General features: G+C 43.4%; 2 long non-coding RNA genes across 2 annotated transcripts; both read right to left on the bottom strand.

The window, feature by feature from the left end:
- Positions 1 to 1,470: 1,470 nt before the first annotated feature.
- LOC143963053 (uncharacterized) lies at positions 1,471 to 2,733 on the bottom strand. Its single transcript, XR_013270869.1, has 3 exons — positions 2,441 to 2,733; positions 1,984 to 2,160; positions 1,471 to 1,898 (listed from the first exon to the last, which is right to left on the bottom strand). It is a non-coding gene; the product is annotated as an uncharacterized LOC143963053 (long non-coding RNA).
- A 509-nt stretch (positions 2,734 to 3,242) lies between these two features.
- LOC143963052 (uncharacterized) lies at positions 3,243 to 4,363 on the bottom strand. The gene is made up of 3 exons (XR_013270868.1): positions 4,212 to 4,363; positions 3,755 to 3,931; positions 3,243 to 3,669 (listed from the first exon to the last, which is right to left on the bottom strand). It is a non-coding gene; the product is annotated as an uncharacterized LOC143963052 (long non-coding RNA).
- Positions 4,364 to 24,029: the final 19,666 nt, after the last annotated feature.

The following is a 24,029-nucleotide window of genomic DNA, read 5'->3' as shown; positions in this document are numbered from 1 at the left end:
TTGTCTTCCCTCCTCTCAATGTCATCATCAGTGACTCCTTCCCTAGACCCACCACGTCCTCCTGAGAAGTCTCCTGAACTCTTTGAGCACAGTGTTGGGTACATGCTCCAGGAGGATGCCCAGTGTTTTGTAGGCTCTGATGATGATACTCAGCTAGAGGAAGGCAGTAGCGTGAGCGCAGAGAGAGGGGATGCTCAAGAAGGACAGCAATCTGGCAGTCATGTTCCACAAGCTGCAGCATACTGCCAGGTTTGCCCCAGTGATGAAGAGAGAGGGGATAATGAAGGCACTGACACGTGGGTGCCTGGTAGGAGAGAGGAGGAGGAGGAGGAGGCACATGTCCAACGAGGCAGGATGCCCTCCGGGGGCCAGCTTAGGACACCGACTGAATCACACCGCAGAGTTCCACCTGTGCAGGGCGCTGCCTCTGCGCGTTATTCTAAAAGTTCTTTGTGTGGGCCTTTTTTGAGACGAGTGCATCTGATCGCACCGCTGCTATTTGCAACATATGTCTCAAGCGTATCTCGCGTGGCCAAAACATCAGCCGCTTGGGCACCACATGCTTGACCAGACATATGTTGACCTGCCATGCAGCTCGTTGGCAAGCGTATCTCAAACCTTGCTTCTCATCAGCTGGGATCTCCAACCCCACTAGACTTTCAGTCCTCTCTGAAACCTGCTCTGAGAGGAATGAAGGTGTAGAATTAGGTGTGTCACAGCCAAGTGCTTCCGGGCACTCTGCTAGCAGTACACCCACGTCCGATTATAGCAGGAAAATGTCCCTGCCCCAGCTGCTGGACCGCCGAAAGAAGTTCACTCCCAGCCATCCACATGCCCAGCGGTTGAATGCTAGCTTGGCTAAATTGCTAGCACTTCAACTGCTGCCTTTTCAGCTGGTAGACTCAGCTCCCTTCCGTGAGTTTGTACAATGTGCGGTTCCTCAGTGGCAGGTCCCCAAACGCCACTTTTTTTCACAGAAGGCGATTCCAGCTCTCTACCAGCATGTGGAAGGCAATGTCCTTGCCGGTGCATATTACCATTGACTCATGGTCCAGCAGGCATGGACAGGTACGATACCTGTCTTTCACGGCCCATTGGGTCACTCTTCTGGCAGCTGGGAAGGATGTCCCCAAACGCCACTTTTTCTCACGGAAGGCGATTCAGGCTTTCTACCGGCATGTGGAAGGCAATGTCCTTGCCTCGCTGGACAGGGCGGTCAGCGGTAAGGTGTATATTACCGCTGACTCATGGTCCAGCAGGCATGGACAGGGATGTTACCTGTCTTTCACGGCCCATTGGGTCACTCTTCTGGCAGCTGGGAAGGATGCAGGACAAGGTGCAGTAGTGTTGGAGGTTACATGATGGGAAAAGGGGAGGGGGAAATTTTGGGACTTTAAATGAGGTCATAGCCTCCATCCCTATCAGATATAAGATATAGAATTAAAAACAAGAGCTAAACGGGACTTTAAATGAAGTACGGGGTCTTTTATTGAAAAAAAAGGAGAAATATTGTTATGCGATTATATGATGCGACAAAATTACATGTATATTAAAGAGGTGCATAGACAGACACATTATTAACATTGACATTTTGTTTTATATAATCTTACTGACCAATACAGAGTAGGTTATAAAAGCGCACCTCCATTATATACATAAGACAACCAAATATGGAAATAAATTAAACAAATAATACAGTGTAGGCAACAACTTTGAATCTATGACTTCTTGGTTGTTGCAGTGGATTAGTAAAGAAAAAAAAAAAACAACAACATAGTTGATGCGATTTTACAAGGATTGATGCTAGTTGAAATTGGGGTACCAAAATACACAGCGATTATTGGCTCTACGCGTTTCGCGGCTTACTACCGCTCGTCAGGAGCAAGCTCGTGATTGGTCTGAAAATACAGAGTAGTGGTAAATTAATATTTGCAATGATGGAACATGGGGAGATTGAAATACCCCTACCTAGTGGTCACTTACACGTAGCCATGCAGTCAAAAGTGCAGCGCCGAAAGCCTAGGCACCCAAAGCGATGATACGGGAGTTGAGGAGGCCCATCCAAGGGCGAGGAGGCCCACAGAATGCACACACAGGCAACCACCGGGACAACAAGGGCGTTTGGTAAGTGAAAACGAATATGGAAATATAAAACTGAGCCTAATGGGTGAAAAAATGCATAGTAAGAAGTACAGATAATCTGAGAATTGTGAAAGAAAAATGCATTGAAAAAAGAAAATGTTGGGGTGGATGTATGATGAGTGTAGGAGAGGGTTAGCGTGGGAAAAGGGGGGAGGGGGAAGAGGGCGGAAGAAAAAAGGGAAGGAGGGGGAAAGTGGCTGTGTGTGACATGACCCAGTATGAATACCAGGTGACAGAGTGAGTAGTAACAGAAAAAAGTAAAGAAAGAGGGACATATGAATTGATTGTGCAAAAATACCTTTTGTGTGGAAAAAACGCGAAAAGAGGTGACAGTGTATGGTAGGTGAATGGCCCCAGTTGTTCCGGTCCCGCCTGCCGCCAACCATGGACACAGCCAAACCGCCGTATGGGGGCCCCCAGCGTCACACACTCAAGGACACCAAATGGAAGAGTGAGCAACGCCAGACCCGGGATATATACACACTCCGAGTCAGCGTCCACACCCACACTCCAGGTGAAATGAGGATGTAAATCAACCTAGCCTGAAAGGCGGCACCCATAATGATGATGCCGTACAAACGGTGGTGAAAATGTGACGCCGATACGCAGTGGGTGAACGCGCCCCGCCTCCCAGCCAAGAAAAAAAAAAAAAAAAAATTTCTTGGATGAGGAGGACGGAGGGCGTCCCCCAGTGCGCATCGCAACTCCCGATCATGACAAAAAGGAATGCAGCAGTGCAGACGACACCAACACCACCCAACTGCATAGGTGCGTCAAGGACCTAATAGTGCAAAAAAAAATTTTTTTTTTTTTTTTTTTTTTTTTTTTTTTAAAAAGATTTTGGAAAAAAAACAATAAAAGCTGCTAAATCTAAAACAATGATGAATAATAAGATACTTTAAACAATATGGTCCAAAAAGGAAAACAAATAAACATTGGCTTAAGTATACAAGACACCCGTCTTCCATCCCTTATATCAAATAGTAACATGATGGGAAAAGGGGAGGGGGAAATTTTGGGACTTTAAATGAGGTCATAGCCTCCATCCCTATCAGATATAAGATATAGAATTAAAAACAAGAGCTAAACGGGACTTTAAATGAAGTACGGGGTCTTTTATTGAAAAAAAAGGAGAAATATTGTTATGCGATTATATGATGCGACAAAATTACATGTATATTAAAGAGGTGCATAGACAGACACATTATTAACATTGACATTTTGTTTTATATAATCTTACTGACCAATACAGAGTAGGTTATAAAAGCGCACCTCCATTATATACATAAGACAACCAAATATGGAAATAAATTAAACAAATAATACAGTGTAGGCAACAACTTTGAATCTATGACTTCTTGGTTGTTGCAGTGGATTAGTAAAGAAAAAAAAAAACAACAACATAGTTGATGCGATTTTACAAGGATTGATGCTAGTTGAAATTGGGGTACCAAAATACACAGCGATTATTGGCTCTACGCGTTTCGCGGCTTACTACCGCTCGTCAGGAGCAAGCTCGTGATTGGTCTGAAAATACAGAGTAGTGGTAAATTAATATTTGCAATGATGGAACATGGGGAGATTGAAATACCCCTACCTAGTGGTCACTTACACGTAGCCATGCAGTCAAAAGTGCAGCGCCGAAAGCCTAGGCACCCAAAGCGATGATACGGGAGTTGAGGAGGCCCATCCAAGGGCGAGGAGGCCCACAGAATGCACACACAGGCAACCACCGGGACAACAAGGGCGTTTGGTAAGTGAAAACGAATATGGAAATATAAAACTGAGCCTAATGGGTGAAAAAATGCATAGTAAGAAGTACAGATAATCTGAGAATTGTGAAAGAAAAATGCATTGAAAAAAGAAAATGTTGGGGTGGATGTATGATGAGTGTAGGAGAGGGTTAGCGTGGGAAAAGGGGGGAGGGGGAAGAGGGCGGAAGAAAAAAGGGAAGGAGGGGGAAAGTGGCTGTGTGTGACATGACCCAGTATGAATACCAGGTGACAGAGTGAGTAGTAACAGAAAAAAGTAAAGAAAGAGGGACATATGAATTGATTGTGCAAAAATACCTTTTGTGTGGAAAAAACGCGAAAAGAGGTGACAGTGTATGGTAGGTGAATGGCCCCAGTTGTTCCGGTCCCGCCTGCCGCCAACCATGGACACAGCCAAACCGCCGTATGGGGGCCCCCAGCGTCACACACTCAAGGACACCAAATGGAAGAGTGAGCAACGCCAGGTATTTCAATCTCCCCATGTTCCATCATTGCAAATATTAATTTACCACTACTCTGTATTTTCAGACCAATCACGAGCTTGCTCCTGACGAGCGGTAGTAAGCCGCGAAACGCGTAGAGCCAATAATCGCTGTGTATTTTGGTACCCCAATTTCAACTAGCATCAATCCTTGTAAAATCGCATCAACTATGTTGTTGTTTTTTTTTTTTTCTTTACTAATCCACTGCAACAACCAAGAAGTCATAGATTCAAAGTTGTTGCCTACACTGTATTATTTGTTTAATTTATTTCCATATTTGGTTGTCTTATGTATATAATGGAGGTGCGCTTTTATAACCTACTCTGTATTGGTCAGTAAGATTATATAAAACAAAATGTCAATGTTAATAATGTGTCTGTCTATGCACCTCTTTAATATACATGTAATTTTGTCGCATCATATAATCGCATAACAATATTTCTCCTTTTTTTTCAATAAAAGACCCCGTACTTCATTTAAAGTCCCGTTTAGCTCTTGTTTTTAATTCTATATCTTAGTGTTGGAGGTTGTTCCGCCACCACGCCTCCAAAATGCTACTATTGGTTGTGACACACCTCTCTCCTCCACCCCCTCCTCTTCTTCTTCCTCCATGGCCTCTTCCAGTGCTCTGTCCTCAGAACCAGCGGTGCTCCGTAGGCGTTCCAGGGGCTAGGCAAGTACGCAGGCAAAACGATGCCATGCCGTGCTTGCGCTGGTTTGTTTGGGGGACAGGAGCCACACTGGGGCAGATGTTTTGTCAGCTCTGCAGGGGCAGGCCGAGAGGTGGTTGACGCCATGCCAGCTTAAGCCAGGAATGGTGGTTTGCGACAATGGCACCAACCTCCTCTTCGCCCTCCGACAGGGACAACTGACCCATGTGCCCTGTGTGGCTCACGTCCTTAACCTGGTGGTGCAGCAGTTCTTGGGCAGGTACCCGGGCTTACAGGATGTCCTGAAGCAGGCCAGGAAAGTCTGTGTGCATTTCTGCCGATCATGTAATGCCTGTGCTCGGCTGGCTGAGCTCCAAAAGGAGTTGAACCTGCCCAAGAACCGCCTTATATGTGACATGCCCACCAGGTGGAACTCAACGTTGGCCATGCTGCAACGGCTGCACACGCAGAAGAGGGCCATCAATGAGTACCTGTGCAACTACGGCACCAGGACAGGGTCAGGGGAGCTTGGTTTTTTCTCACCATGCCAGTGGGGCAGGATCGGGGATGCATGCGCTGTCCTGTCACCGTTTGAGGAGGCCACAAGGATGGTGAGCAGTGACAGTGCATGCATCAGTGATTCTGTACCTCTTGTCCACCTCTTGGAGCATACGCTGCATGGAATAATGGACAGGGCACTTGAGGCAGAACAGAGGCAGGAAGAGGAGGACTTCCTTGCCTCTCAAGACCCCCTTTATCCAGACAGTGTTCCTGCTGTGCCACCCATCACACAGGAAGAGGATGAGGAGGAGGAGGAGGATGATTGTGTCAGCATGGAGGTGGATGCTGGCACTCAGCATCAGCAGCAGTCTTGTAGGGATGATTTACAGTCCCAAGAAACCCGTGGACTTGTACGTGACTGGGAGGAGGTAGCTGCGGATCATGTTGTCCTTAGTGACACAGAGGACTCCGGACCGATTGCCTCAGCTAACCTATGCTGCATGGCCTCCCTGATCCAGCAAAGCCTGCGGAAGGATCCTTGTATTCTTCGGATCAAGGAGAGGGACCATTACTGGCTGGCCACTCTCCTTGATCCACGGTACAAGGGTAAGGTTGCCGGCCTCATCTTGCCGTCGCAGAGGGAGCAGAGGATGAGACATCTCCGGGAGGCCTTGCAGAAAGGTCTGTGCAACGCGTTCCCAGAGACTGGGAGGTTACAAACTCCTGGTCCTGGACGTGTTGCTGAGGCATCGGTCAGAAGGAGTGGTGGAGAAGGTGGCCACCTGACCGATGCATTCAGACAATTTTTTAGTCCGCAGCCCCAAGGTATGATCAGTTCCAGCAACCATCGCCAGCGATTTACATGGTGCAGGAATACCTAGGGGCAAGGTCAGACTTGGACACTTTTCCCACCGAAAATCCTCTGGCTTACTGGGTCTTGAGGATGGATCACTGGCCAGAGCTTGCACAGTATGCATTTGAGCTACTGGCCTGTCCTGCATCCAGCGTTCTTTCGGAAACGCACCTTCAGTGCTGCTGGTGGCTTTTTTACCGATCACAGGGTGCGCTTGTCCACCGACTCAGTTGATCGACTGACCTTCATCAAGATAAATCAGTCTTGGATCACCCACAGCTATCAAGCACCTGAAGCTGATGTAACCGAATAATTTTTTTTGAAATATCACATCCCTTCAAGACTGCCTATGCTGATGCTGAGTGACTGTCCTGTTATGTTGATTGTCTATCCTCTTCCTCCTCCGCTGATATGTTGGAAGAACATTTTTGGTTCTGGGTGATGCCGCCATCCCAATTTTTCAGCCCCTGTTTAACAGGGGCATTTAATTACAATTCTTGATATAATATTTCACAGGAGGGCTCGTTCCTGTGCCCACCCAGAGTAACTGTGAGGACTTATAGTGTTGTGGCACCAGCACCACAACCACCAAAGGTCAATTTTTCTACCACTGTTCAACAATAGCATGTAATTACAATTCTTGATATAATCGTTCACAGCAGGGCGCTCCAGCGCCCACCAAGAGTCACTTTGAGGGCTTACAATGTTGTGGCAACACCAACACCTTGTTCCGCCATTTCTGCAGAGCATATAGGGCAGGCCCCTACTTTCAAACATCCAACTTACAGTGGTGTGAAAAAGTGTTTGCCCCTTCCTCATTTCCTGTTCCTTTGCATGTTTGTCACACTTAAGTGTTTCGGAACATCAAACCAATTTAAACAATAGTCAAGGACAACACAGGTAAACACAAAATGCAATTTGTAAATGAAGGTGTTTATTATTAAAGGTGAAAAAAAATCCAAACCATCATGGCCCTGTGTGAAAAAGTGATTGCCCCCTTGTTAAAACATACTATAACTGTGGTTGTCCACACCTGAGTTCAATTTCTCTAGCCACACCCAGGCCTGATTATTGCCACACCTGTTCACAATCAAGGCATCACTTAAATAGGAGCTGCTTGACACAGTAAGGTCCACCAGAAGATCCTTAAAAGCTACACATCATGCCGAGACCCAAAGAAATTCAGGAACAATTGAGAAAGAAAGTAATTGAGATCTATCAGTCTGGAAAGGGTTATAAAGCCATTTCCAAAGCTTTGGGAATCCAGCGAACCACAGTGAGAGCCATTATCCACAAATGGCGAAGACATGGAACAGTGGTGAACCTTCCCAGGAGTGGCCGGCCGCCCAAAATTACCCCAAGAGCGCAGCGACGACTCATCCAAGAGGTCACAAAAGACCCCACAACAACGTCCAAGGAACTGCAGGCCTCACTTGCCTCAGTTAAGGTCGCGTTCATGCCTCCACCATCAGGAAAAGACTGGGCAAAAATGGCCTGCATGGCAGAGTTCCAAGGAGAAAACCACTGCTGAGCAAAAAGAACATCAAAGCTCGTCTCAATTTCTCCACAACACATCTTGATGATCCCCAAGACTTTTGGGACAACATTCTGTGGACCGATGAGACAAAAGTGGAACTCTTTGGAAGGTGTGTGTCCAAGTATATCTGGCGTAGAAGGAACACTGCATTTCATAAAAAGAACATTATACCAACAGTAAAATATGGTGGTGGTAGTGTGATGGTCTGGGGCTGTTTTGCTGCTTCAGGACCTGGAAGACTTGCCGTGATAAAAGGAACTATGAATTCTGCTGTCTACCAAGAGATCCTGAAGGAGAATGTCCGACCATCTGTTCGTGTACTCCAGCTGAAACGAACTTGGGTTCTGCAGCAGGACAATGATCCTAAACACACCAGCAAGTCCACCACCGAATGGCTGAAGAAAAACAAAATGAAGACTTTGGAGTGGCCTAGCCAAAGTCCTGACCTGAATCCTATTGAGATGTTGTGGTATGACCTTAAAAAGGCCGTTCATGCTCGAAAACCCTCTAATGTAACTGAATTAGGACAATTCTGCAAAGATGAGTGGGCCAAAATTCCTCCAGGACGCTGTAAAAGCCTCATTGCACGTTATCGCAAACGCTTGGTTGCAGTTGTTGCTGCTAAGGGTGGCCCAACCAGTTATTAGGTTTAGGGGGCAATCACTTTTTCACACAGGGCCATGATGGTTTGGATTTTTTTTCACCTTTAATAATAAACACCTTCATTTACAAATTGCATTTTGTGTTTACTTGTGTTGTCCTTGACTATTGTTTAAATTGGTTTGATGTTCCGAAACACTTAAGTGTGACAAACATGCAAAGGAACAGGAAATGAGGAAGGGGGCAAACACTTTTTCACACCACTGTACAAACGTCTCCTACTTGCAAATGGAAGGAGACAACAGCAAATGAGATGAAAAAAGACGGATGGCAAAACAAATTATACAGGGGTGATAACCCTTCCCTATGTTTTCCAAAAAGCTTAAAAATAGATTTTTTGACTGGAGCTACACTTTAAAAATGTACCAGTTGAAAATAACAAACAGATTCTACTTAACACAACAAACCTACACAGTCCCTGTCTTGTTTGCACCGCCTGCATACTGCTGTTCTGAGTATATAGGGCCTGGGTAATGGGCAGGGGGGCTACCCATGTCATTTTCCTCAATGATTTTCATCCATATTGCCGGAACCAGATATAACATTAAAACCGCAAGCAGTTTTAAATGACATTATTTCCGTTAAATGTCATTTTGTGCAGGGACTGTTCTAAACACGGGAAACACGTGGCACTTCACAGGCATACTATAGACACCCCCAGGCACGATATTTAAAGGAATATTTCACTTTTTTTTTCACTTTAATCGTCATTAAAATCAGTGCTCCCGCCAAAACGGACATTTTTAAAAACATTTTAGGCATTGACCCATGTCCCCTGGGGCAGGAGCCAGGTCCCTAAACCCTTTTTAGGACAGTATCTTGCATATTAGCCATTAAAATTAGCACTTTATTTTGAGCATTCGAGTCCCATAGACTTCAATGGGGTTCTAAAGTTCGTACAAATTTTCGGTCCGTTCGAAAGTTCTGGTGCGAACCGAACCGGGGGGTGTTCAGCTCATCCCTACTTGTGAGTAAAGCCTTCTTGACGTTACCCTGTACAATAGAAACTTTTACTTATGCATACTTTGCGTAAGCACTCCTTATGCCTGCACTCTGTGCTTTATACACTTCTGACCCCTTTGTGCATTATGCACTTCTGACCCATGCACTCTGTACATTACACACCTGAGCCCTGTGCTCTGTCAGTTACCCTGAGCCCTGCACTCTATAGGTTATGCATTTCTTAGCCCTGTTATCTGTGCGTCATGTACTCGTAAACCCTGAACTATGGGATTACGCACTCCTGAGTCCTACATTCAACATTTTACACAGTCCTGAGCTCTGCTCTCTATGCATTACGCACCTGAGCCCTGCAATCTTTCAATTACCCACTCCTGAGCCCTGCCCCTTGTGTTATATGCACTCCCAAGCCTCGATTTATGGCACTACGCACTCTTGTGCCATGCTGTACATTTCATACTCCAGACCACTGAACCCTGTACACTGGACTGTATATGACATATGTCTGACCACTGCACTCTAAATACATTATATACTCCTGAACAATGCATTCCTTTATACTAAAGTGTTGACCAACGTGTTTATTGTTTCAACAGTGACTGATTGCTAAGTAGTCACTGACTATGTTAATTAAATCTCTGAGGTTTGTAGATGTAAAAGATTGTTTATTGTACCTAAAATGAGTTATATGTGTGCCATGTGTACAGTGGGAAGGCTAAGCCCTTGGACACATGGTCGGGCATTCCGATCACTAAATCCGTCGGATAATTTCCAACAGATTTAGACCAAAACTGGTGTTGCCTACACACGGATGGACAAAGTTGTCAGAATTTCCAGTCGACAAGAACATGCTGACTTAAACCATGTACGACGGGACTAGAAGGGGGAAGTTCAGAACCACGTGCGGTACCCTTTGGGCTCCTTCTGCTGATCTCGTGTTTATCACGTGTTAGTAGAAGTTTGGTTAGAGACAATTAGCGCTTTTCAGATTTGTGCTTCAGATCGTTACTGCTCTTCAGTTTGTGCTTGTGGGTGCATATCTGCTTATCAGTGCGTGTAGTCAGTTTGCATTTATTGGTCATTGCGGACTATATCTACTATAGTACGCTTTGATTGTCAGTGCTTATTGTCCACTCGTTTTTGGTTTTCAGTCCGTTCTTTCAGGCCTTGCTGTTTATCGGTGCTCTCTGTTGTCTGTTCTGACCAGCTGACCATTTTAAAGCCATGTTTCATGTACGTACTTGTCGTAGAGTTCATGCTGTTCAGGGGCTTGATGTTGGGCTTTTAGCTTTGACACAAGCCCAGTCCATGAACAGGGTGAGGAGGAGTTCATGGAGCAAGAATTGGTTGCTCCAGCGTGACCAATTCTCCCACATGCCTTTGCTTTGTGAGATCCGGGAGAATAATTCTGATGATTTAAGGAATTATCTCTGGATGACAGACCCCATTTTTAAATGTCTGCTGGCTTTGCTGTCCCCTTATATCAGCAGGAAGGATACCTGCATGCGGCAAGCCATCACTCCGGAGCAGAGGCTCATCTCCACATTGCAGTACTTGGTGACAGGGAGAAGTCTTCAGGACCTCAAGTTCTCGGCAGGCATCTCCCCCCCAGGCTCTGGGAATCATTATTTCAGAGACCTGTTCTGCCATCATACAGGTCCTGTAGAAGGACTATATTAAGGTAAGTTTTTTCCTTTAACATCACATTCTATGTATTTAATGTTTGCTAATGTATTGTATTTCTTTCCTCATTTCCTAATTACCATGTTTGTAATATGCTGTAATTCATATGCTGTGCCCCTTTGTCCTCATGCATGCTGGAAGCTTTTAAAGTTCCTTTTTTGTCCTTCATGCATATTTGCCTTCACTAACCTCCCCAGCATGCTCTTCTGGGCCCATAAACCTATAGCCTAGTCACTTAGCAATGTATTTTGTCAGCTCCATAGTATTGCTTTCCCCTAAACACCCCCTAAAATGTGTACAAATGTTATGTGTGTGCTTAAATTCATGCAGAGTGCCAGAGGGATTTTTTCTCTCCTATTATTATCTTGATAGGTAATAGCAGAATGTAAAAATGTGCTTCCATTTTTATTTTATTTTTTGTATTATGACACTTCTTACCTGTCCAGTGGGCTGCCAACAGTGTAAGTAAGGAGGGGCTGGCCAAAGTATCACACATTATTTATGCATTCAGCTCTCAATGAAGTGGAGAGGGTTACCTGTCCAAAACATCCCCCTCCTAATTTTTTGCAATGGGCCATCGAATGGGGGTTGAGGAATCTGATAAGGGGACCATATACTTTTGTCTTTAAATACTCATTTCCAAAAATGTTATACTGATCTTGGGCAAAAATGTTTGTGCCTAATCTGCTTGCAATGTTGATGTGCAAAATTACAATTTTTTTTTTCTTGTTTGACTCTGCAGTTTCCTTCAACACCACAGGAATGGCAGACTGCGGTCTCCCACTTGGCCACCCATTGGGACTTTCCCAATTGTGGAGGTGCAATTGATGAGAAACATGTCTGTATCGTCCCACCCCCAACTCGGGGTCCTACTATTATAATTACAAGGTGTATAATAGTATTGTGATGTTGCCGGTGGTGTCAGCGACATATGACTTCCTGTATGTGGAGGTGGGGAAAAATGGCCAGATGTCAGATGGTGGAGTGTTCGTGCAGACTGAGTTCTACTTGCGTCTCCAGAGTGGCAGTCTGGGCTTGCCACCTCCAGAGGAGAATGTGGAAGGACTCCCCTTCGTTTTTGTCGCGGATGAGGCGTTTGCTCTGGCAAACCATCTGATGTGGCCTTTCCCGATGAGGATCCTCACCCCGGACCAGAGGATCTTTAATTTCCAGCTGGCCAGAGCCAGAAGAGTAGTGGAGAACACTTTCGGGATAATGGCCAGCCTGTTCCGCCTATGTTTGACTCCAATCCACATGGCGGAATATAAACTTATATTGTGCTTTCGTGCTGCATTCTGCACAATTTTTTTAAACACTCAGAAAACTATGTGGCCTCAGTTGGGCCTGTTTCAGACTTGCATGAACATGCCAACCTGATGGCCCTTGAATCTGGCCATCCTGGCTCCCCCCCACCCAAAGCGCCCACAAGGTCAGAACAAGATATATGGAGTACTTTGTGTGTAGGGGGGCCATTAATATGCCAGACAATGTCTGAGAGGCATTTTTTTAATACATTTTTCTTTCAAACTGCAATAATCTTTGTTTTACTTTACTGCTTGGCTTTGTTTTAGGTGTCTCCTAGGTTTTTTGGGGGGGGGGGGGGGGGGGGGGTTGGACTTTTTTCTACAACAGTGCAAACCCAATTTCTGTGCGACATGAGGTGACAGTCTTTTCTTCAGATAATCTTATTATGTTGGGGGTCTGCTACACACACACACACCTTGTTTTTTTTGTTAATGTATGTAGTACATTACTGACAAAAATATTACTCATTTTCAGCACCATGGCAGAAATATGTGGGGTCATAAAAATGGAGTGATTGGGGAAATTTATGTGGGTGTTATTTACTAAAGGCAAATCCACTATGCACTACAAGTGCACTGCAAAAGTGCACCTGAAACTGCACTTGGAGTGCAAAGTGGCTTTGCCTTTAGTAAATAACACCCATTGCCACAGAAAACAACAACTTTACTACAAATACTGCTTTTGCGCATTGAAAAAGGAAGCCACACATTGTTGATAATTAAACGTTATACTCAAAGAAAATTCACATGTGCGTTTAGAAAAGGGTTTTACAACAAACCAACATATTTGGTGTATATAAAACATTATTTTTGGTAACATTTATCTAACTTGGCGTTTTTGTCTAAACAGGCATGTATCAAAGCATAACATACAGAACACAGGGACTTACAAAGTTAAACTTTGAAAAGTGAAGACAATATCAGACATAAGTATGTACAAATTGTGTTGATATTGCCTTCATCATATGGGGTGTCACCCCTGTAAAAGCCAAATTTGAAAGATGCACACAAATTGTGAATCAAAAAGTGGCCATTTTCCTCCTGATCCCCTGCCTAATGTCAACATGTGCCCCATCATGTGGTATCAATGTACGTGTTTTGGGGGTGCAACCCCTTCATCTCAGCCACTTTAGTAGCAAGGAAGGGGTTGCACCCACAAAACGCATATATTGATCCCCCATGATGGGAGATAGCATATGTTGACACACTGTGCATCTTCCAAATTTGTCTTTTCTAAAAATATAAAAGTGTTTTTGAAAATGTAAAATGGATGCTAGCTAGTTTGGGGTGATTCAGACTCTCCCTAAAACATCAATGTTGTTCTTCATTTTTTGTTGAACATCATTGATGTTTTTCTGGATATTCTCTAAATCGTGATTGCACCCCATTATCTCCCCAATGAAGATCTGGGCACTTTCACTGGTAAAATGTGATTCTTCTTCCACAACATCCACATCACCTAAAAAGAAACCAAAAAAAACACACCATGTATTATAAATATGCAGGCATACATTGATTAGCTTATCTGAAGCTGTGGTCTCTGACACTCACCTGTTGTGGTGACAATTTTGCCAATCTCTACTATCTCTCCTTTCTCCTCCTCCTCTGCTTCTGGTGTTGGAATTTACCCTTCTTTGGTAGGTGTGGGGTCCCTTGTGTCCACAGACGTCCCGAGTCTTCTTTCCCCTACGAGAATGTAAAAAAGGAATACTTAGCACACAGATATTTGAGGGCAGAAATAGGAGTATGAAACATTTCTTGGAAGTGTCATACAATTGTGTTTTTTGGCAGAGATTAAAGGTGAAAACATTTTTTTTACACTTTCTAAAGCTGGAATACTTACCTGTTGTGTGAACAAATGTAATAAAGTGCAACTTGCCAAAACATCGTCTTTGGAGTGGGCTAACAAATGATGCTTATTACGAACGATTGAACCCATGAACATGAAAGTGGCCATTTTAAACTGTACATCATTAAATCAAAGCACATGGAGCAGTATGCAAGCAATAATAATATGAACACACGACAACTACTTTGTTTTTTGAAGAACTCGCTTGATCCTTCTGTACTGATTGTGCTCCCCCAGTTTCTGGTCTGACCAGTGTTTCCTCAGTTGATCCTTGGATCGTCGTACCACTAAATTCTTCTGAAGACAACTTTAATCATGATCTTGGCCTTTCTGGCATTTGGGTTTGGGTAAGGTCCATACTTCCCATCATAGTCGTTCCTCTTCAATATGTCCACCATCTCCAACATCTCTCACAAGTGTGTCGTACATACAATCTGGGAGCAGCGGGAGGAGCTGACATGCCGATCGTTCAAATGAAGGTACAATTTTAACTTAGTACATCACTAGCCTATACTGCTTCTAGATTGAGGCCTACATTGGGACAAGATTAGGAGAGTTTAGCCTGACATTAGAGTTTGTCTTGTGTTGTGTCTTGCAGATAATAATATGGATGGGTTTAACGACCACAGATTTCTCCCCCTGTTCATCGACAAGTACAGGGAGCTGCCCTGTCTGTGGCAAGCTAAACATCCCCACTAAAGTAACAAATTAAAGAGGCAGGCAGCAATGGAGAAACTGTTGGATTTTGTGAAGCCGGTGGTCCCCAGGGCAGACATCACCTATTTAAGAACGAAAATTGGTGGCCTGAGGAGTACATATCTGAGGGAGCGCAGGAAGGTGCTGGAGTCCATGAAAACTGGAGCAGCAACAGATGAAGTTTGTGTCCCCTGGCTGTGGTACTATGAGAGGATGCTTTTTCTGTCAGACCAGGCTGAGATCAGGGAATCCCTCTCTACTCTTCCTTCCATGATTCTTTCTACGCTTCATTCCACACCTGCTGAGTCTTCCGACGCCCAACCTGGGCCTTCTAGTCAGGAAGGTGTGGAGGAGCCCAGCTTTAGCCAGGTGTAGTATTGTTCTACATATTTTTTGAGTAAAAATGAAGCATGTTAACTTGATTTTTGCTCACTAATTGCTGATTTTAGAAAGGGTTTCACATATCAATAGACAGTAGTGTCCAAAATATTTGGGCCAAGAATGAAAAATGCTGGGCTCAGAATAATAGTCTTTTCTATTTGTTAACAATTTTCAACAGTGAAGAGCTGAAAATTGTGTGTGTTTGATGAGCCAAAAATGAAAACTATGGCCCTTTTTCATACACAGGAAGACCTCAGCCAGGAGGAGGGAGTGGAATGCGGCAGCCAGGAGGTGGCTGTGGAATGTGGCAGCCAGGAGGAGGCAGGGGTAAGTGGCAGCCAAGAGGTAGGCAGGCCTAGGAGCCTGACTCAATCAAAAGTCCCTCCCCTCTGCCTTCCACCCAAAAGGGCCAGAAAGGGGGGGGGGATGTGGAGGAGTCAGCGCTCAAGCTAATTGGGGAGGCTTCTGCGGCCCTCAAAGCCACCCCCACATATCAAGAGGCCTTTGCCGCCTTGGCTGCACACAAACTGCAGCAAATGGAGGAGGGGCAACACCTCATGTGTGAGGAGCTAATTATACAAACTCTGAATAAGGGATTGAAGGGCCAAATTACACAAACAACGTACTTGTGTGACTTGGACCATGCTCCTCCTCCTCCTCCTTCTGCTACACCTCCAGCACCACAGCCACAGCCTGGAAGGAAGCGTGGAAGGAAGACCAGAGAGTGATGACCTGGGTTCAGTCTGGTCTGACAGAAGATGCAGGCTCTTTTATGACCACAGCCTGGGGACATAGATGTCATATGCTGCTGTTCCGGGTTTCTTGGACTTCTGGACCAGACTGTTCTCCCTCAGATATGTACTCCTCAGGCCACCAATGTTTGTGTTTAAATAGTTGATGTGTGCACTTGGGGCCAAAGGCTTGGCTAATTTCCCCAGTTTCTCCAGCACTGCCTCCCTCTTTATTTCTTTATGACACTTAAATAAAGGTTTTTTGGTTCAAGAAATTGCCTATGTGTTTTACTTCAAAAAGGACAGTTTATTTGTGAGTAGGCAGGTACATTTCAAAAATACAAAGTCAAATTAATAACAAGGGGCACCAACACCAAACAACCTCCTAGAGATTAAAAAAGAAAACAATAAAATAAATAGATAATAATGGTGTTGTGGTAAGTTGACACACAAAACAGACCAAAAAAATTACGAAGATGAGCAAAATCTCAAAAAATGAGATCTTGATTAAAAAACCAACCAAAACATTTACAGAAAAAAAAATCAAAAATGATTGGGAGATCTGAGGAATTAAAATATTGTATTCATGAAATCAGGAAAAATAATAAAGAAATACGTTTGGGAGAAATGTGTGTGAATATGAGCAGCAAAACAATTTCATTCTTGTAGCATTATAAAGAAAAAGAGAATTCACTGCATTAAACAATTATTAACATTGCAGCGTCATGAATGTGCTATATCAATTACAAACGGTAGTTTTACTTGACCGAACGCTTCCATCTCAGAATTTATTCTGAGCATGCGTGGCACTTTGTCTGTCGGACTAGGCTACAGACGATCGTAAATTGACGCTCATCGGATCATGTTGTCGGAAAATTTTATATCCAGCTCTCAAACTTTGTTGGTCGGACATTCCGACAGAAAAAGTCCGATGGAGCCCACACACGGTTGGATTATCCAACAACACGGTCCAATCGGACATTTTCCGTCTGAATTTTCGACCGTGTGTACAAGGGCTTTCTTTTATTTAACCATGCTTCTTTAAATCCCTCCCACTGTTAGCAAAAAGTTAGCAAATACCCACCAATTCTTCATCTCTAGGTGTCCAAGGGTGCCCCAGGCCTATCACGATTTTATCACGACTTTCAAAATAACCATAATGTTACAACCTCAACTATTGTGTTTAATCTTTATTGGAGTCAAAGATCTGAATCAACATTTTGGAAGTTATATTTTGTAATATCCCCAATTATTAATTACAGATTTATATTTTAGTGCAAGGATCACTATACAGCATACTTTGCCTAGGTATCACACTAACTAGTTTATTTTTTTTTTATATCCTTATCAATGGAACTATAATAAATCCAGCCTTACTCCAGTCTTTTTTTTTCCCCTTTAAGTTTTGGAAAATGGGGAAGAGTTAATATTTCCTTTATTTAGGTTTGTATTTGTGACCCAAATGGAATTCATTTTTGTAATCACCATTCATATGATAGCTGGGCAAGAAATAGGATGCTGTGGTTGTTACAAGGACAGGTAGACATAAACAGCATTAAAACCATTATTAGAAGATCTAACTTTTTCTTACTCTGTTAAGATTGAGTTTTTGTCAGTGTCCCTGTTGTGAGATCCCCAATAGAGTGGTTTAGAGGGAAACTAAAATATTTTTAGGTCAATTTATATTTTTTTCATGTGTATATATGTGTGAGCTCTGGTTCACCTTGGAGTGATTTGGCATGTGATTTGACATGTCTAATTGCATGGCAAATTGGTGACAATTGCCAGCAATGGCACCGTCCAAATCGGTGCAACGCCGCATTTCCGACGACGCACCGATTCCCAAAAGTAGTTTATGTACTACTTTTGGCAACTTTGGGGTGCGATTCCCATTGACATCTGTGCAGCAACCCACACAGATGTCTCTGAAATCGCCCCCCGAAGTCGGAACTGGCATGCGGGTATTAAATCGTGCAAGTTCACCTGAACTCGCACCATTTTATTCCCGCTGTCAGTGTGAACCTAGGCTAAAGGATATATTTATGTTGTGTATATATAACGCTTCGTATTACAAACAAACATTTAACACCATCATTTGAATAGCTATAGAAAGGTTAGACGTTACATATATCACCTTCTTCACAGAAATTAATTACAAATATACTTATTTCACGATAAAGCAAAAGTTAGTCTATATATATTCAGATAAAAAAGGGATATTTTATACATCACGTAATAATGTTCCAGCATATACAGTAGCTCACAAAAGTGGGTACACCCCTCACATTTTTGTAAATATTTTATTATATCTTTTTATGTGACAGCACTGAAGAAATTACACTTTGCTACAATGTAAAGTAGTGAGTGTACAGAAATTACACTTTGCTACAATGTAAAGTAGTGAGTGTACAGCTTGTATAACAGTGTAAATTTGCTGTTCCCTCAAAATAACTCAACAGACAGCCATTAATGTCTAAACCACTGGCAACAAAAGTGAGTACACCCCTAAGTGAAAATGTTCTAATTGGGCCCAATTAGCCATTTTCCTTGCCCAGTGTCATGTGATTTATTAGCGTTACAAGGTCTCAAGTGTGAATGGGGAGCAGATGTGTTAAATTTTGTGCTATCGCTCTCACTCCCTCATGCTGGTCAGTGGAAGTTCAACATGGCACCTCATGGCAAAGAACTCTACAAGGATCTGAAAAAAAGAAAAGAAAAGAAATGTTGCTCTACATAAAGATGGCCTAGGCTATCAGAAGTTTGCAAAGACCCTGAAACTGAGCTGGAGCATGGTGGCCAAGACCATACAGCGGTTTAACAGGACAGGTGTCACTCAGAACAGGCTTCGCCATGGTCGGCCAAAGAAGTTGAGTGCATATGCTCACAGTCATATCCAGAGGTTGTCTTTGGGAAATAGACGTATGAGTGCTGCCAGCATTGCTGTAGAGGTTGAAGGAGTGGGGGTCAGCCTGTCAGTGCTCAGACCATACTCTGCACAATGCAACAAATTGGTTTGCATGGCTGCCATCCCAGAAGAAAGCCTCTTCCAACGATGATGTGCAAGAAAACCTGCAATCAGTTTGCTTAAGACAAGCAGACTAAAGACATGGATTACTGGAATCATGTCTTGTGGTCTGATCAGACCAAGATGAACCTATATGGTTTAGATGGTTTCAAGCATGTATGGCAGCAACCAGGTGAGGAGTATAAAGACAAGTGCATCTTGCCTACAGTCAAGCATGGTGGTGGGAGTGTCATGGTCTGGGGCTTCATGAGTGCTGCCGGCACTGGGGAGCTACAGTTCATTGAGGGAACCATGAGTACCAACATGTGCTGTGACATACTGAAGTAGAGCATGATCCCCTCCCTTTGGAGACTGGGCCGCAGGGCCATATTCCAACATGATAACGACCCCAAACACCTCCAAGATGACCACTGCCATGCTAAAGAAGCTGAGGGTAAAGGTGATAGACTGGCCAGGAATGTCTCCAGACCTAAACCCTATTGAGCATCTGTGGGGCACCCTCAAACAGAAGGTGGAGGAGCGCAAGATCTCTAACACCCACCGCTCCGTGATGTCGTCATGGAAGAGGACTCCAGTGGCAACCTGTGAAGCTCTGGTGAACTCCATGCTCAAGAGGGTTAAGGCAGTGCTAAAAAATAATAGTAGCCACACAAAATATTGACACTTTGGGCCCAATTTCGACATTTTTACTTGGGGCGAACTCACTTATGTTGCCAGCGGTTTAGACATTAATGGCTGTGTGTTGAGTTATTTTGAAGGGGACAACAAATTTACACTGTTATACAAGCACATTCACTACTTTACATTGTAGCAAAGTGTAATTTCTTCAGTGTTGTCACATGAAAAGATAGAATAAAATATTTACAAAAATGTGAGGGGTGTACTCACTTTTGTGAGATACTGTATATGTGCATCCTCTTGAAATCATTGGTGGTATTGGATATATTGGGATGAATTATTAAAAAAAGTATCTGAGACAAGTTCTGGCTTAACTGGTATGATCAGCTTCTTTCATTTTTTTTTCAACCCAATTTAAAAGCTGACTGGTTGCACTCCAGTTTATACAAATTTGAGACACTTTTTATTAATTCCCCCAAGGTGTTAGCAATCGAGATTTGTAACTCACAAATCCCTTTGCTGTGTAATTGATCTCCATAATCCAGAGAGTAAAAACATGTGCTGTGGTAAATGTTGTTAGAATCTTCTGTTGCAAGAATGCCTGTTACTCTTTCTGGGATGTGCATGTGCATAAAGTTCCCTGCTGCCAGGAGCAATTAATCGACTCCATGCCCTTCCTTTAAAGGGGCTCCTCATTGTACAGGTGACAGAAAAGGTAAATTCTGTTTGAAAAGCAGGTCATTCAATGTTTACGTTTTTCATACATCTTAAAAATTGGACCCCAGATAGAACAGTTTCCACTGTAATTTGCCCTCTGGCAACACGAGTGCTGCATAAATAATACAAACCAGCACTGGTGTTATGACTCTGGCCACGTCTACACTTGTCCATTTACAAAACACAGCCTGTGATGACGCTGTCAATTTTGTGAATGGGAAAGGGTAGACTGGAGTTACAGTCCCTGGGCTGGTGTCTATCATATATGTAGTGCTAGTGCCGGTGGGTGGTTAAAGTACAGCGGGAGCTTACTATCATACTATCCAATGCAACTAAAAATACCAGTTTAACCACTTCAGCTCCAGAAGGTTTACCCCCCTTCATGACCAGGTTATTTTTTGCGATACGGCACTACATTACTTTACAATTGGGTGGTTGTGCTATACTGTACCCAAATAAAATGTCCTTTTATTTCCCCCACAAATAGAGCTTTCTTTTGGTGGTATTTGATCACTTCTGCGTTTAAAAATTTTTGTGCTATAAAGAAAAATAGAAAATTTTGAAATATTTTTTACATTCTGCTATAAAATATACCCAATAAAAAAGTAAAAAAATCAAATATCTTCATCGATTTAGACCAATATGTATTCTGCTACATATTTTTGTAAAAAAAAATCCCAATAAGTGTATATTTATTGGTTTCCGCAAAAGTTATAGCGTCTACAAACTATGAGATATTTTTATTGTTTTTTCTTTTTACTAGTGGTGGTGATCAGCACTGACACTGTTGACACTTTTGTGGGGGCTCTCTGTCTTCTCCTGTCACAGAACGGCGATCGGCCTTTTTTATCCAATGTATCTTTATTGAAGGTTTTTACAATAACAATAACAGAAACAGTAAGATAGAGTACATTCAACAGATGTTGACATATAGTAAGGCACATTTGTATAATAATAGGCGTATGTATACCGTAGCAATATTATGCGATAAGTGCTAGGTGACAGGCACCATCACCCACCTCAGGCACTCCACTTGGGATCAAACTGCCTATTTGGGAGGGGACAACACATCCCACCCATACATTCCAAAATCAGCTGCTAAGATTGATATTAGACAGCTAGGCTTCGGTGGCCATATCATAATAATGGAGAGGTCCTAATTGCTTCTACGGCTGGTCATAAGTAAACAACATACTGAGAAGGGAAATTAATATAAAGAGAAAAAAAAGGAAATATTAGCTAAAAACAAACCAACAGTAAGAGAGTGTGTCCGTTAGCCAACCATTATATGAAGGGTTATAGTAGAGAACAAACGACTTCATATACAGCATGATGTTGCATATTTTTTTATCATTAAAGAGTTTATTGAAGCAAAAGACAGTACAGTAGGAGAAAGAAACACAATGTGATCCATGTTTGTACAGTCATATTCAAATGAAAGTTATCCACGCATACATAATACTATGAGCACGAGCAGAGAGTGACAAAATATGGTTGGATGTCAACTTAACAAAATATTTTTCCCTCAAGTTGTTAATCCAAGATCCCATGACAATACAACTGAGTAGGATTAGAAAACGGAATTTGAATACCTCAAGTAAGATTAACCAAATTACTGGTCCCCATTGTGTTGGATAGGAATTTGGGGTATAAGAGAGCCTCAAGAGAGATTTATAGAGAGAGTAAGTAGTAGAGAGAAGTAGATATGAAGAGTGAAAGGGGGATCGGGACCATGGGAAGGGTGAGAGAGATTGGAGAGAGCAGATAGGCGGTAGGGGGGGAAGTGAGAGTAGAAAGCAAAAGAGAGGATAAGGGTCAACCCGCTTAACCAAAGGCTTCGCTACCATGCAACTTCCAGAAATGTGGGGGGAGCCGTTGGGCTGGTGTACTGCTCCGACTCAGCCCGTAACAAAATCTGTGAAGGCCTCAGATTGTTTAAAATAATCCATGGTTGCCAGGTTCCCAAGAAACACTCCACCTTTTCATTAGCTTGTGCCCTTGTATTTTCCATTTCGTAAATTTCAGCAACTCTATGGAGCCAGTCCCTTATGGACGGAGCCAGTGAGGACTTCCAGTGGACTGGAATCAATGACTTGGCTGCATTTAGTAAGTGTATGGTGAGAGAGTGCTTGTATTTTTTCAAGGACCAGTTGGATATGTGCAGCAAGCACACTTTGACCCATCCAGGGTCAAAGTGGTTTCTGTTATGTTTTTGATGAGCTTCTTTACCGAGTCCCAAAAGGGAATAATCAGCAGACAATGCCACCAAATGTGCAGTAAAGAACCCACATCTCTGTGACACCTCCAACACAGCTCGGAGACCTGCGGACTCCATTTGTGTAGCTTTTGGGGCGTCAGATACCATTGTGTCAGCAGTTTATCAGCCGATTCTTGAATCTTGGTGCTAATTGAGCACTTATGCACTAAAACACAAGCATTCTTCCATTGTTTTACACTGATTGTTACCTGTAAATCCTCTGACCACCGCCTCCTGAGTCCGTCACCTGTTGGTTGTTTAGCTTCCTGCAACCACTCATAAGCTATTGATGTAGCCCTGGTTATTTGTGTACCAGAAAGACACACCGGCTTTAAGCCTGTCAAGCGTCTAGAAAATTCACCCAGCTTCCCGTGCTTTTGGAGGTAGCTTCGCAAATGGAGATAGGTCCAGAATGTTAACACAGGCAACCCGATATCCCTTTTCAGCTCGGGAAGGTCTTTCAACTTGGCGTGTGTATAACAGTCCCTGGCTAATAAGGGTCTGTCCCTGTTGGTAGTCCTAAGCTGTGTGTTTCCGAGCCCCGGTATAAAGTCTGGGTTGCCCTGTAGTGGGGTCAGGGGTCCTCTGTCTGACGTAATTTCAGTCTTTTTGGGAAGACCTTGTATCAGTTTAAGCGTCGTCCCAGTTAGGGGGTGACGCTTCAGGTCATCTGGATATGCCGCCCAGGGCACCCAGGGGGCAAAAGTCAATGGGATTGAGTTGATCGACATTCCCAAAGCAACCCAGTCTTTAGTGTCTCAGTGGCAATGCCAATCTATGATCCTCGCCACGTGTGAAGCCACGTGATAATTGCGAAAGTCTGGTATTCCCATTCCCCCAAGCTCCTTTGACCTAATTAAAGATTCGTACTTAATTCTTTTTTTTATGTGCCCAAATGAACTTCATGATCATTGAACGAAGGGCATGAAACATTCGTCTCGGAATCTTAATGGGGAGTGTGCGGATTAAGTAAAGAAGCCTGGGGAGAACAGTCATTTTAATGATCGCTGCACGACCGAACCATGAGAAGTTTCCCGCATGCCATTTGTTAAGGTCTTGTTCGATGGACTTGAGTATTGGCACAAAGTTTTGCTCGTAGACATGTGAGACCCGTGGAGTCAATTTAATTCCCAAGTAATTTAGGGAATGGGGTTTCCATCTGAAGGGGGAGTTGGCTTTCGTTAGGTTAAGAGTTTGGGTCGGTAATGTCA

This window comes from Lithobates pipiens, unplaced genomic scaffold (assembly GCF_037356315.1).
Source record: "Lithobates pipiens isolate NorthernLeopardFrog02 unplaced genomic scaffold, aLitPip1_a1.2 Scaffold_8, whole genome shotgun sequence".
NCBI classification, from domain to species: domain Eukaryota; kingdom Metazoa; phylum Chordata; class Amphibia; order Anura; family Ranidae; genus Lithobates; species Lithobates pipiens.
Note: the sequence above shows the minus strand (reverse complement) of the source record. Positions and strands in the feature narration are given on the sequence as shown.